At 39.2% G+C, this 12,594-nt stretch overlaps 1 protein-coding gene and 1 non-coding gene across 2 annotated transcripts in view; both read left to right on the top strand.

Moving 5' to 3' along the window:
- Positions 1-12,594, top strand: part of Rin2 (Ras and Rab interactor 2) — a 219,159-nt gene that overhangs the window by 29,254 nt on the left and 177,311 nt on the right. Inside the window, exon 2 of the mRNA XM_077799515.1 lies at positions 10,920-11,035. The gene's annotated coding sequence lies outside the window, so the exon portion shown is untranslated. The remainder of the gene's footprint in view (positions 1-10,919; positions 11,036-12,594) is intronic.
- Trnaa-ggc (transfer RNA alanine (anticodon GGC)) lies at positions 3,601-3,674 on the top strand. The gene has a single exon. It is a non-coding gene; the product is annotated as a tRNA-Ala (tRNA).

Raw genomic sequence — 12,594 nt, 5'->3', positions numbered from 1 at the left:
TCTTGATGAAATTATTCCAAATTATTAAATGTCCATTGTAAACTTTAATGCTTAAATTAAAAATACCTCAGCTGTCAACAAACTAGGATTAATTAATACTAGCCACCTTAATATAATAAAAGTTCTGAATATGGCTAAAAAAAATAAAAGTTCTGCGCAGGTCATATTTAATGGTGAAACTCTGAATGATTTTACTCTGACCAAACAAGAATGCACTCTCAACTTTTATCACCTATCACTTTTATTCAACCTTGTATTGATAGTTTTACCAAGGTACTCAGGCAAGGAAAAGAAAAGTTTCTGAACTTGTGATTATTCAGAAGTTAATATACTAGTTATAATTAGAAAAATTTTAAAAAGCATATGATTTGCAGTAGCAGCAAAAAATGCCAAATAACTAGGAATAAATTTAACAATATATGTGTCAGAATGATACACTGAGAACTATAAAATACTGAGAGAAATTAAAGAAGACCTAAATAAATAGAAGGGTATATCATGTTCATGAACTGGAATGCTCCATGTTTTAAAGATGTCGATTCCTCCTCAAATAACCTATAAATTCATTGAATTTCTAATTAAAGTCCCAGCAGTTTATTTTCTGTATAAATTGACAAGTTGATCCCAAAATTTAGATGTGATTATATGTAAGAGAAATTGTAATAGTCAACACAATATTTAAAAACAACAAATCTGGAGTTCTTACATCACCAGTTATCAAGACTTGCTATAAAATTAACTAAGTAAAACTGGCAGCAGAGCAAGGATAGACAAATGGATCAATGGAACAGAAATGAGTATCCAGAGACAGATGTACAAGATATACAGTCACTTGACTTACCTACAATCAGACTACACTGCAACTAAGTGGGGAGAGGAGAGTCTTTTTGACAGATGGTGGGAGGTCAGTCAGATATTCAAAACAATGAGACTTAAATCAACCTTCTAGAGAAGAATATTAGAGAGTATCTTCATGACCTTGGAGTATGCAAGGATTTTTAAAAACAGCTCTGTTCACTTAAGATTTATGCACCTTATCGTTTAAAATTGTTTTTTCCTAATGTGGCATTCTTGATTTTCTTCCCAGTCCTATGCAGTGCTTTTATCTCCACGAGCTTCTTTCATTTTGTTCATGATTACTTCTGCAGTTCATTTGTTTTCTCTCAATATAGTGTGTCTCCTGGGCATCTTACCTACTTGACCTTTCACCTGCCCACTCTCTGTAGGTAGCTCTTCACCTCATATCTGTTGCTGCAATCTGCCTCCAACCATGGGGTCATGGGACTGACAGGGAGATCTGACTGTTGAGTAATTCTCATCATAATCTCCAGTCCTCTTTATAACAACCCCCAGGGCTATTGTCCAGTTTGGGCTTTAATCTTCCATGAAGAATAAATTGCCCCCACTCTAAAGTGTTGCAATTTGCCTGCCTCCAATTTCTAACCATTGTTTCTATGTCTGCCCCTTACTGTTACTTTTTTTTTTTTTTTTTTTTTTTTTTAGAATATTAACATTTATTTATTTTTTCGTAGTTCTCGGCAGACACAATATCTTCGCTTGTATGTGGTGCTGAGGATCGAACCCGGGCCGCACGCATGCCAGGCGAGCGCGCTACCGCTTGAGCCACATCCCCAGCCCCCCCTTACTGTTACTGATTGAGTCTAATTCTACCTTCACAGGACGGAGGGAGACGTTCGTGCTTTTCTTTTCCCCAACTCAATCATTCAAGGCTCCTTCAAATGTTTCCTTAAATAGAGTAACATATATCATTTCTGTCCACCTATGGACTGTCCCCACTTTTATCATGTTCTTATCAAGTGTGGCACCTCTTATAAATTTAAGTGTGGTCTGGTTTCTCTAAACTATGACCTCCCTCCTTATAGAAGTGTTGTTTTCTGGATATCGGGAGATGCATTTGTCTCTGGTGATTCTTCGACTTGTCTCTTGCATTTCCCAATCTGGAGCTCCCCTAGAACTTCAGACTCAACTTCTCCAAAAATGAAATAATCACATGGCCACGGACACCACAGTTCTCCCAGTCTTCATAAGACCAAGCAGGTCAGGTTGCTTGTTGTCCCACACAGAAAAGTTGATCACTTGCTTTACTAAATAGAGGGAGCAGTTGTTACACCATTCCTCCTTTATTCTCTATTTCTGTATGTGGGCTTTGAGGAAGAGGATTTTTCAAGTTGTATTCAACTTACCTAATAATATAATCATCATCCACCTGTTGACACCAGTTTTTCTTCCCAATTTTCTTATCTTCTGGGTGGCCATTTCTGACCCTCTTTCCATCTGCACGGGACGATGAAATGCAGTCTTCTCCCTCAGTGACTCTCATGCCTGCACCTTCTTTTCTAGTTCGAGGTTATAGTTTGCATCTCCATTGCCTGCTCTAAAGGGCCCTTTCCTCCGGCATCCTACTTCCTACTCAGAGATTCTCAGTGGTTCCTGAAGCTTGCATTGTAAATAGAAATCTTTTCTCCTTGTCCAGGCCTTTCCACGGGAATCCCCCCAATTAGGGTCAAGTGGGAGTCTAATGCTTATATCTTGGCACATCTACTTTGGGCTAAATAATTCTATCTAAACTAAAATGCTTTTCCCCACACTCCCCCAGCCATAAATGCACTCACCTTCTCCATCCCTGGCCGATGGCCCAAATCTAAAAGAAGACCTCATTTGTGCCCCTACAGTGTCCAGCTTAGACCTTGAACAAAATCAACCAGTGTTTGTTAAGTTGAATGAACACATGAATTTCTTGTCCCATTTCATTAATTCATTTAAAAAAAATTAGAAATGGTCAAAAAAATTGCCATGGATACATACATATTCTTAGAATCATTTGCCATTTCTGAAGATTTGGAAGTTTCCAAAATAGCAAATGTATTTATTTCAGGAAATGACTCAAAACATCTTGTGGTTTTTATTTCATTTAATCTTATATATTTAAAAAGACCCAAAAGAATTTAATCTGAGTTTCGGTGCTGGTGTTTAGATTATTTAAGGTCAACAAAATTCTTAGCTTGATCTTTGAAAGAGAACATGCCAGAGTAAAAGGTGATCCAGTCTTTCATAGGCACTACAATGTCCTTTACCAACAATTAGTTCTTCCTGGGGATGAGTGTACCCAGAACTGTGAACAGGAGATCTTTGGGGTTGGGGAGAAGTATTAAGGTTCTCATGCTAACTTCAGCATCTTTATTCCACTTTAATTATGTCCGTTTCAGACAATGTCCATGTTTTAGAATTTCCCATAGCTATGATCTTAATTCTGTAATTTTTGAAAAGGAAATATGTACTTCCTTCTTTCCTTCCCCCATCCAGCTTCTTCTCTAGTAGTTTTTATGACTGGGAAGGCCAGTCAGGCAGGACCCCTATAAGGACACAGCCAGAGCAGTGGACAAGTTCAGACTGACAGGGTGGGCTGAGAGAGAGAGGAGTTATTCCCTGTAGACAGAGAACTGCCCTGGGGAGGTCTTAAGAGGGGAAATTAGAACTCTGGCCGGCTTGGCTTTTCTTTGTAGGTCCTACCTGTGAGAAATTGACTCAATTCTCATTTTTCCATAGCAAAACTTTACATGTTAAAAAGGGGTTCAGGCCTGGAGATATAGCTCAGTTGGTAGAGTGCTTGCCTGGCATGCACAAGGTCCTGGGTTCAATCCCCAGCATCCCAAAAAAAGAGGTGTCTAGCGGTGGACATTATAATATGCTTTACATTAATCAAATATTAACTGAGGCCTCCAAATGTGATTTGCCCTGATGATTTAAACCAGAGCAGAATCCATCCTGGTCATCAGGGGAATCATGTGGGTGAAACAATGATAATATTGTGTAACAAGTATGTACTGTGACAAAGATATATAGCTGAGATCTATAAACAGGACAATGAGGATTCAAAGGAGAAAGGGGTTCATGGGGTTAGGAAGTAGGAGCAGGAGCCATCAGAGGGCCAAATGGGGAGACCATGGCGACTGACAAACCAAAGCGAACCTGTGTTTTGCCAACTCATGGCATTAAGCAGGTCTTGTCACCTCCTCCAGTTAGAGAATGAGAATACAGGCTCCTCACTTTCCAGGCTGCAGGGTGGTTCAAGGGAGAAAAGTGTAATCATTTCTTTACGCCAGCAATTGCTTGTTGTTTTTTAGATGGGCAGGATGTCAACAGCAGGTGGCAGCAGAGAGTAAGGTGTCATAAACTGGGTGGCTACTTTGTATGTGGTATCTGTGTTCAGAATATAGTATTGTGTGCATGTGCGGGCGCGTGCATCCTGTGTGTCTCGGGCCTTTGTGCTGTGTGTATTCAGAAGATAACATTGTGTACATACATTCATAATTTGGCATTGTGTGTGTTCAGAATGTAGAAAATAGCCTAGGGCTGTGGTTGTGGCTTAGCAGTTGAGCACTCTCCAAGCACTTGCAAGGCCCCGGATTCAATCTTCAGCACCACATAAAAATAAATAAATAAAATAAAGGTATTATGTCCAAATACAACTAAAAAAAAAAAAAAGAAAGAAAGAAAATATTCCAGCTTAGCCAAGGGATACTTGTGACCAGAAAGGCTTTGGGGACTATTCTATAGAGCAGCACCATCCAATAGAAATACATGGTAAGCCAGGAGCGGTGGCACATGCCTGTAATCCCCGCGGCTTGGGAGACTGAGACAGGAGAATTGCAAGTTCAAAGCCAGCCTCAGCAACTTCGAGATGCTAAGCCACTCAGTGAGACCCTGTCTCTAAATAAAATACAAAATAGGGCTGGGGGTGTGGCTCAGTGGTTGAGTGCCCCTGAGTTCAATCCCTGGAACAATATATATATATGGCAACATATGCAGTGTTTCAAATTATTTCAAAATGTGATTAATATGAAAATTTTTATTGAAGTTATTTATGTTTTATTTTCTTAAGTCTTTAAAACCTAGTGTGTATTTTCTACTTAAAACACATGTCTGCTTGGGCTTGCCACCCTTCAAGTAATCAAAAGCACATATGGCTGGTGGCTTCTGTACTGGACAGCCAAGAATAGGTCTTAACTCTAAAAGAATAGCAGGGTTTTCTTTGAATATTACTCTTTCTCTTTCACTTCTTCCTCAGAAAGATGGTTTATGCTGTAATTTAGATCTTTGAGGTCTCTAAAGACTGTGTGTTAAAGGTTTAGTCCCCAATGTGGGGCTATTGTGAGGGGGTAGAACCTCTAAGAAGTGGGGTCTAGTGGGAGGTCTTTAGGTCATTAGGGGGCATGCCTCTTTCCCACTGTCTTTTAAAATGATATTTTAATACTTTATAAGATTGGGAATACAGAGTTAGTAGTAAAAAAGAAAAGTGAGAAAAGTTGAACAAGCTTAGATTTGAGTTCCAAATTGTGGATACCAAGGCATCTGTAGGTAAGGAACTTAATCAAATTGGTAACTCAGTCTTTTAATCTGTGAAGCTTGTACACAGAGATGGAATGAACCTAACCAGTTTTACCTCCTTTAAGAGAAGATCAAAGAAAATAATGTTCTTCATCCATTTTCTATTGCTATAACAAAATACCTGAGTTGGATAATTTATTTTAAAAAAAGGAAGGTACATTTAGTTCATACTTCTGAAGGCTGAGGAGAAGCATGTGGTTGGCATCTGATGAGGGCCTTCTTGCTGCATCATAACATAACAGAAGGTATCACATGGTAAGATGGCAAGTGGGCCAGAGAGAGATCACTTTTATAACACCTCCCCCAAATCTATTAAACTATGAATCCATAAGTGGATTAATCCATTCATGAGTTCATAGTCCTCATGATATAGCTGCCTCCCAAAAGCCCACTTCTCAACATTACTGAACTGGGAACAAACTTTCTAACACATTAAATTTGGGGAACATATTCAGCCCATCACAGTAATATACCCATGATCACCATTAACAACTGTGAGAATAGTGCCTCTACAGTCAGTGTGTACAGAATACCACCCCTCAAAAAAGTGGTCCTTATAGAAGTTCTAGTTTGTTGATGCACGTATGCAAGTTTGGAAGGAATGGGCACTTCTCTTAGAAACTTAACCCTGTTCAAGTTCAGTAACAATCTAAAGCAGATGCCCTTTGCCAGAGAAATGCTCTTGTATGCACACTCTGACACTACCCCCAAAAGGCTGGGACAGCTTCCCAAGTTGTTCCAGCTGCTCAACCCTGACTCAGAGGGAAGGCTCAGCCTGTTTCTCATTTTAATACATGGTTATGTTTTCTTATATAAAACATGTTTTAAGTGGCCAGCATTATAAGTGTTTTATGTAAGATTTTATAGCATATGTCATATGTAGTCAGTGTAAGTCCAGTTTAGTGAGTCTCTCTCTCTCTCTCTCTCTCTCTCTCTCTCTCTCTCTCTCTCTCTCTCTCATATTGTTTGAGTTTGGCTTTTTATTGTTTTTTAAAGCCAAAACCCCTTTGGACGTTGACTAGTAGCATTCTACCTTGTAGGGTGCCCTCCTCTCAGATCCTCAAAAAGCTTTGAAACACTTCTAAATGCTACCGCGGCGACATTCATACAAACCATGTCTTGTGGAGCAACACTCAATTTTGTTTTGCTTATGTGGGAAGTAAGGGCAGTGGGGACCAGAAACCAGAGAACCCCATGGTGGAAGGGTCCTAGGCTGGAAAGATGCATAACTATTAAGATACTAGTAGTAACCGCAAATCTCCTCTGTGAGGCCACATGTGCTTTTTATCAGTCTCCCTAGAGGGCCATTGTCTTAACTCCCAACTGGAAATATGTGCCAGAATGCTAAAACTCAGCCGAGTATTGATACAAAGACCTACATCCTGCCATATGCTGGGATGCACCATGGTGTGTGGGCAAAGAAAAACTAACACCAATGCCCCACACAGCATCCAGAGCAACAGCATCATTCTAAGTTCAAGGGTCCACAATGCAATTGTTTAAGGATTTTTTCAAATAGGCAAAATTATGCATGAAAATATAGATATGAAATAGCAGCTAGGGGGCAAAGCAGAACAAACACAGTCATGTGTACCTACAAGAGGGAAGGCGTACATGAATTTGACCTTTTCCTATTTCACAAAATGAAGGATCTGGCATATAATACAACTGTTAAAAATGGGCATGTACAAATAAGGACTTATTCTCAGAGATTCACATATTCTTGGGGGAATTTTTGACATACATTTTTATTTCAGGGCATAATCTTGAATAATTTATCAGATTATGTTCTGTGTTATCGAGAGCAATGTTTTTAAACTGGGTCATAACCTCTAATGAATTTTTACTCCTTGATTGGTAAAGCTGAGCACATTCAACATTGCTTTATTTATTTTTAAATTGAAATTTTTTTCAGTATCAGGGATTAAACATACATAGAGAACCTAAGAGGTACTCTACCACTGAGTGACATCTCCACATCCCTAGCCCCACCACCCTTTTATGTATTTACTTATTTATTTTTGAGACAGTATTTTGCTAAGTTACCCAGGCTGGTCTCAAACTTGTGATCTTCCTGTCTCGGCTACCCACATAGTTGGGATTATAGTGTGCCACCATACCCGGCTCTAACATTGTTTTAAACAAAAGTGAAGGGAATGAGAAAAATCAGAGAGTATGATTGGTAGTAAGAGCTAAGTATTATTTTATAAAGTGTTTCTGTTTAACATGTATGTATTTGGGTATGGATTGTGGTATAAAATATGTTTATCACTGTGGATGGAAAACAAATGAGCTTGAAAGTCTTAAATCACTAAGTCACCGATTCTCAACCTCTACCATATTAGAATTGTCTGGGGAGCTTTGAAAACAGGGCTGTACGAGTTCCCCCTGCAGATATTCTTCTGTAATTAATTTGGGATGTAACCTGTGTTTGGTGCAGGCTTGAAGCTTTTCGGATGTGTCGCCAGAGCTGAGAACCCCTGAAAATTTGAACTTTGCAACCAAGTTCTGCCGTTAAATGACTGCCTTTGGGTTTGAGGTTGTTTGATTTTATTTTCTTCCAGACTAAGTCATCCCAATTACGATTGTTGCAGGGTATGCAGGGACAAAGGAGGGTTTAGATATAGATAATGTTTTTGCCTAAAGCCAAGGTAAACCAAAATCTGCTGAAGGTGAATGAATGAAAGAAAACTTCATGGTAGTTCAGATAGGCAAATCACTACCCCAAGCCTCTCCAGTAGAGCATATCAGCTTTCAGGTAATTATTGATTTATTCTCTTATTTGAGCCCTTTCCCTCATAGAAGGCACAACTCCACCATACTGGTGTGCAATGACTTAATTATGGACAAATGTTGTTCATTGCATTAAGTGAGCCAAGTTGCTTTTTTTTGGTACTGATTTACATCCTTGTTCTTATACAATTTAGAATTGTGCTTGATTTTTATAACTGTATAACAGTGAGAATATAGAGCATTTATGCCTATTTAATTTGTACACACTTTTTAAATTCTGTAACAGAAACAACATTAGGAAAGAAGCAGTAGAATTTCTGTTCCTCAAAAGGAAAACCTGATGTTATTCACAGGCTCTCCTTCGCCTGCCATTTGTGCAACCCATCCTGAAGATAGAGGGATGATACATTAAATTCAAAATCTTATCTATTAGAAGGTGTTGTAAAGTGATATAAATGAAGCTTAGAGTTTATTAAGAATATTTTCCAGTAGTTCTATCTGTAAAGTAGGAGTTCAGAGGAAAATCAGGATCAAGAAGGAAAGTTTAAGCCCAGTGTGGTGACATGGGCCTGTGGTCTCGGCAACTCAGGAAGCTGAGACTGGAGGGTCACTTCAGCCCTGGAATTTGGGGCCAGTTGGGCAACATAGTGATAATTCATCTCAAAATAAACAGAAAAGGAGAAGGAGAAGGGAAGAGGAGTGGGATTTAAATGATGTTGTTGTTGGTGGTATTTGATATTACTATAACCATTTACAGAATAGCCTTCAATGAGCCAGTGTATTTCGTGGATTATTTTTCTTGATCTTTAGGACAATCTGTTTTTTTTTAAATTGGTTTTTTTAAAAAAAATGACAGCGGAATGCATTACAATTCTTATTACACATATACAGCACAATTTTTCATATCTCTAGTTGTATATAAAGTACGTTGACACCAATTCATATCTTCATACATGTACTTTGGATAATGATGTCTATCGCATTCCACTATGCTTGCTAATACCTTGTCCCTTCCTTTTCCCTCCCACCCCTCTACCCTATCTAGAATTAAGGACAATCTTTTTAAAATATATATTTTTTGTTCTAATTAGTTATACATGACAGTAGAATGCATTTTGACACATCATACATAAATGGAGTATAATTTCTCTTTTGTCTGGTTGTACATGTTGTAGAGTTGCACAGGTCACGTAATCATGAATGCACATAGGATAATGAATTATCCTATCATTCCTACCTCCATACCCTCTCCCCTCCCTTCAGTCCCCTCTGTCTAGTCCAAAATATCTCTATTCTTCCCCTACCTCTGATTGTGAATTAGCATCTGCATACCAGAGAAAACATTTAGCCTTTGGTTTTTGGGCCTCACTTATTTCACTTAGCATAATATTCTCCAGTTCCATCCATTTACCAGCAAATACCATAATTTCATTCTTCTTTAAGGCTGAATATTATCCCATTGTGGATATATGTCACAGTTTCTTTATCCATTCATCTGTTGAAGGGCACCTAGGTTGGTTTCATAGTTTAGCTATTGTGAATTGAGCTGCTATAAACATTGATGTGGCTGCGTAGGACGATCCTGTGAGATAGATTATAATCACTGCTATTAGTCAGGTAATAACTGCTAATATAATCACCTCATTATATACACGAGGATCCAAAGTTAATTTGTTTGAGAAATTCATCTGGAACTCAAGTCCAAATATTTTGCTTTGAGGCCTGAGAACTGAATCTTCTCATGTAACCAGAGAGGGCCAGGGAGGATTTTCCAGAACAGAAACCTAACAGGGACCTAGACCTGAAGGAAGAGATGTATGTTACATCTGCAAGGTGCCAGGAATATGTTGGTGGAGAGTTGGAGGCTATACTCCATTTATGTATGATGTGTCAAAATGCATTCTACTGTCATGTATAACTAATTAGAACAAACAAAAAATATAGTTGTAGGCAGACACAGAGGACCTGAGATAGTGAAATATTATGACAGTATTGGAAAACGAATAAGAGAATCTTATAGTGGTTTAGAAAGTTTGATAAGACATCCTAAGAATGGAACAAGTGAAGAGACTGAATTCATGGTAGACATTTATTTAGAAAAGGAAATTGTGTGTGTGTGTGTGTGTGTGTGTGTGTGTGTGTGATTGAATGCTAGAATACACAGAACAACATAGAAAGATATAACCCAAATTAAAATAGTGTCCACCTCTGCTGAGGATATGGGTATTAGTGGTGACGGTCAAAGAGAACTTGAGTTGTGATCTAATAATTGTATTTTGCTTTCTTTGTTTGCAAGCAGAATGACTGCATTAGTGGACTTAGGTAATTTTGAAAAGGGTAGAGAGTTAATAGAAATAGTTAAAATTAAATACGAGGCAATATGGGAATTGCATATCCAGGCACCTAGACTGGAAGACTGTGGGGCCCTTTTAGAAGGAGCTGAGTGATGCAAGGTGTAAGGGAAAATAGGAATTGTCACTTAGTTGACAAAGATGACAGAATGGTTTTTAAAACAAATGAAAAACCATTTGGAATTTTAAAAATTTGAGCATCAGCATGAAATTTAGAAAGCATTCTGGTCAAGGAAGCCCCCTCCACAGTTTCCTGGTGCAGAGGTGAAGATAGATCAGCATGGGAAGGAAAAGCTACCACTGTGCTCTCATCTGTCAGCGTCTCCTCCCAGAGCCAGGTCAGGAAGAGATCCTTCCTCTGTGTGGTTGTTTATGGTGGTTTTGAAATGCATACAAATCTTAAATGGTGGATTCTTTGTGTTGTAGATGGAGACTAGAGATCTGGACTTCTAAACTTCAACCAGAAAGATCAAATATGCAAGCCCTTCAGCCTGGTGGGGAGGTCGGGATGAATTGAAGTGAGAAAAGAGATACCTGAAGGGGTATGTACCTAGTGCATGGCACTCTGGAATTACATTTGTTTCCAAGCTTGTCGGTGTGAGTGGGAGGATGATGTTGCAGTGGAAGTTGCTTCCAGGTGTCATGATGCAGTAGCAGCAGGGCTGCCCCATGATCAATAGGTTAGGAGCTCTGAAAACATAGAGTCCCCCACGTGTAGCGGGCATGAACCACTTGCTAGGCATGGCTTAAACATTTTAATGGGTTCATTCATTTAGTTCTTACCACACAGTGTGATCTAGATACTGATGTTGCTCCACAAATAACAAATAACAAATAACCCAGCTGGCAACTTGGGGACAGAGCTGTTATCAATAGTACCCATTCCATTCCTCTCTCCCTCTCTCCTACACTTTCCATTACCTTTCTCCCCTACCCACTTTTTATCTGTTTTTTTTTTCCTTATAGAATTGTAAATCTCCATCTTAAAATGAGACTCAAAAGGGCATTGGTCTGGGTCACTATGGAAGATCATATGCTCCAAAAATAGTCATGATGCTATTACTTCTCTTCTAGAATCTTACTACTCCCCCATCAGGAGGGGAGGTCTACTTTCTCTCCCCTTGAATCTGGACAAAGACTTGGTGACTGCATTGATACATACAATGTGGCAGAAGTGACACCAAGTGATTTTAAAGCCTAGATCGGCAAGAGTGATGTGACTGCCACTTGGCTTGTTCATAGTCTTGGGATGCATGCCCTGGAGACCCAGCCACCATGTTGTGAGGAAGCCCAGATGCTGCAGAGAGGCCATGTTTAGGGGTTCCAACCTGATATGTGGGGCAGGCTTTAGTAGGTTGGTGCCAGACCTTCCCCACATTGATACTGGAAGAGCAGAGACAAGCTGTGCCAGATGATCTGTCCCTGCTGAACCCTGCCCCCCATGGCAGATTCATGAGCAAAATAAACACTGTCCTTTTGGGCTCTTCATTTAAACTCACAGAAACATAATTAAGGTAAATATCATTTTACTCAATTATAAGTACCAAAATGAAGGTCAAGTGAGCTGAAGTGACTCATCCAAAGCCTTACCACTAATGAATGTGTTGCTTGGATTCAAACCCAGGGCTGCCCAGTTTCAAGCTTGGGAGATTCATCACTGTTCCAATACCATGTACCTCCCAAGCTGGATCCCTTCAGACACAACTGTTTTCAAAAAGCAAACTCTTTCGGAGTAAGCTGGTAAAACTTTAGAGGAATAAGAGGACAAGAGAACAAAACTATAGAGATCTAGCTTTCAACAATATGTTCATGTGGCCCCTGGTTAAATACCTCCCAGCTTGGCTTAAACATAAAGTTCTCTTGGGAAGCTGTCAATCTTCTCTCCATGAGCTTAGATCCTGTGGCATCTGCTCCTGTTACAAAATATGCTTTTCTCTATCATGTAAAATAATAGTCATTGTGTGACATTTCTATCCTTCCTTTAACCTTTGAAGGTCAGGGATTGGTCTTCCTCTCCTATGCCTCACCTCATTTCTTACAGCACAGACCTTGACTTATAGTCGATAATTGGTAAGTGCATACTACATACATCCCAGACAGT

This window comes from Urocitellus parryii, chromosome 6 (genome assembly GCF_045843805.1).
Source record: "Urocitellus parryii isolate mUroPar1 chromosome 6, mUroPar1.hap1, whole genome shotgun sequence".
Lineage (NCBI taxonomy): Eukaryota > Metazoa > Chordata > Mammalia > Rodentia > Sciuridae > Urocitellus > Urocitellus parryii.
This window is presented reverse-complemented; position numbering and strand designations above follow the sequence as displayed.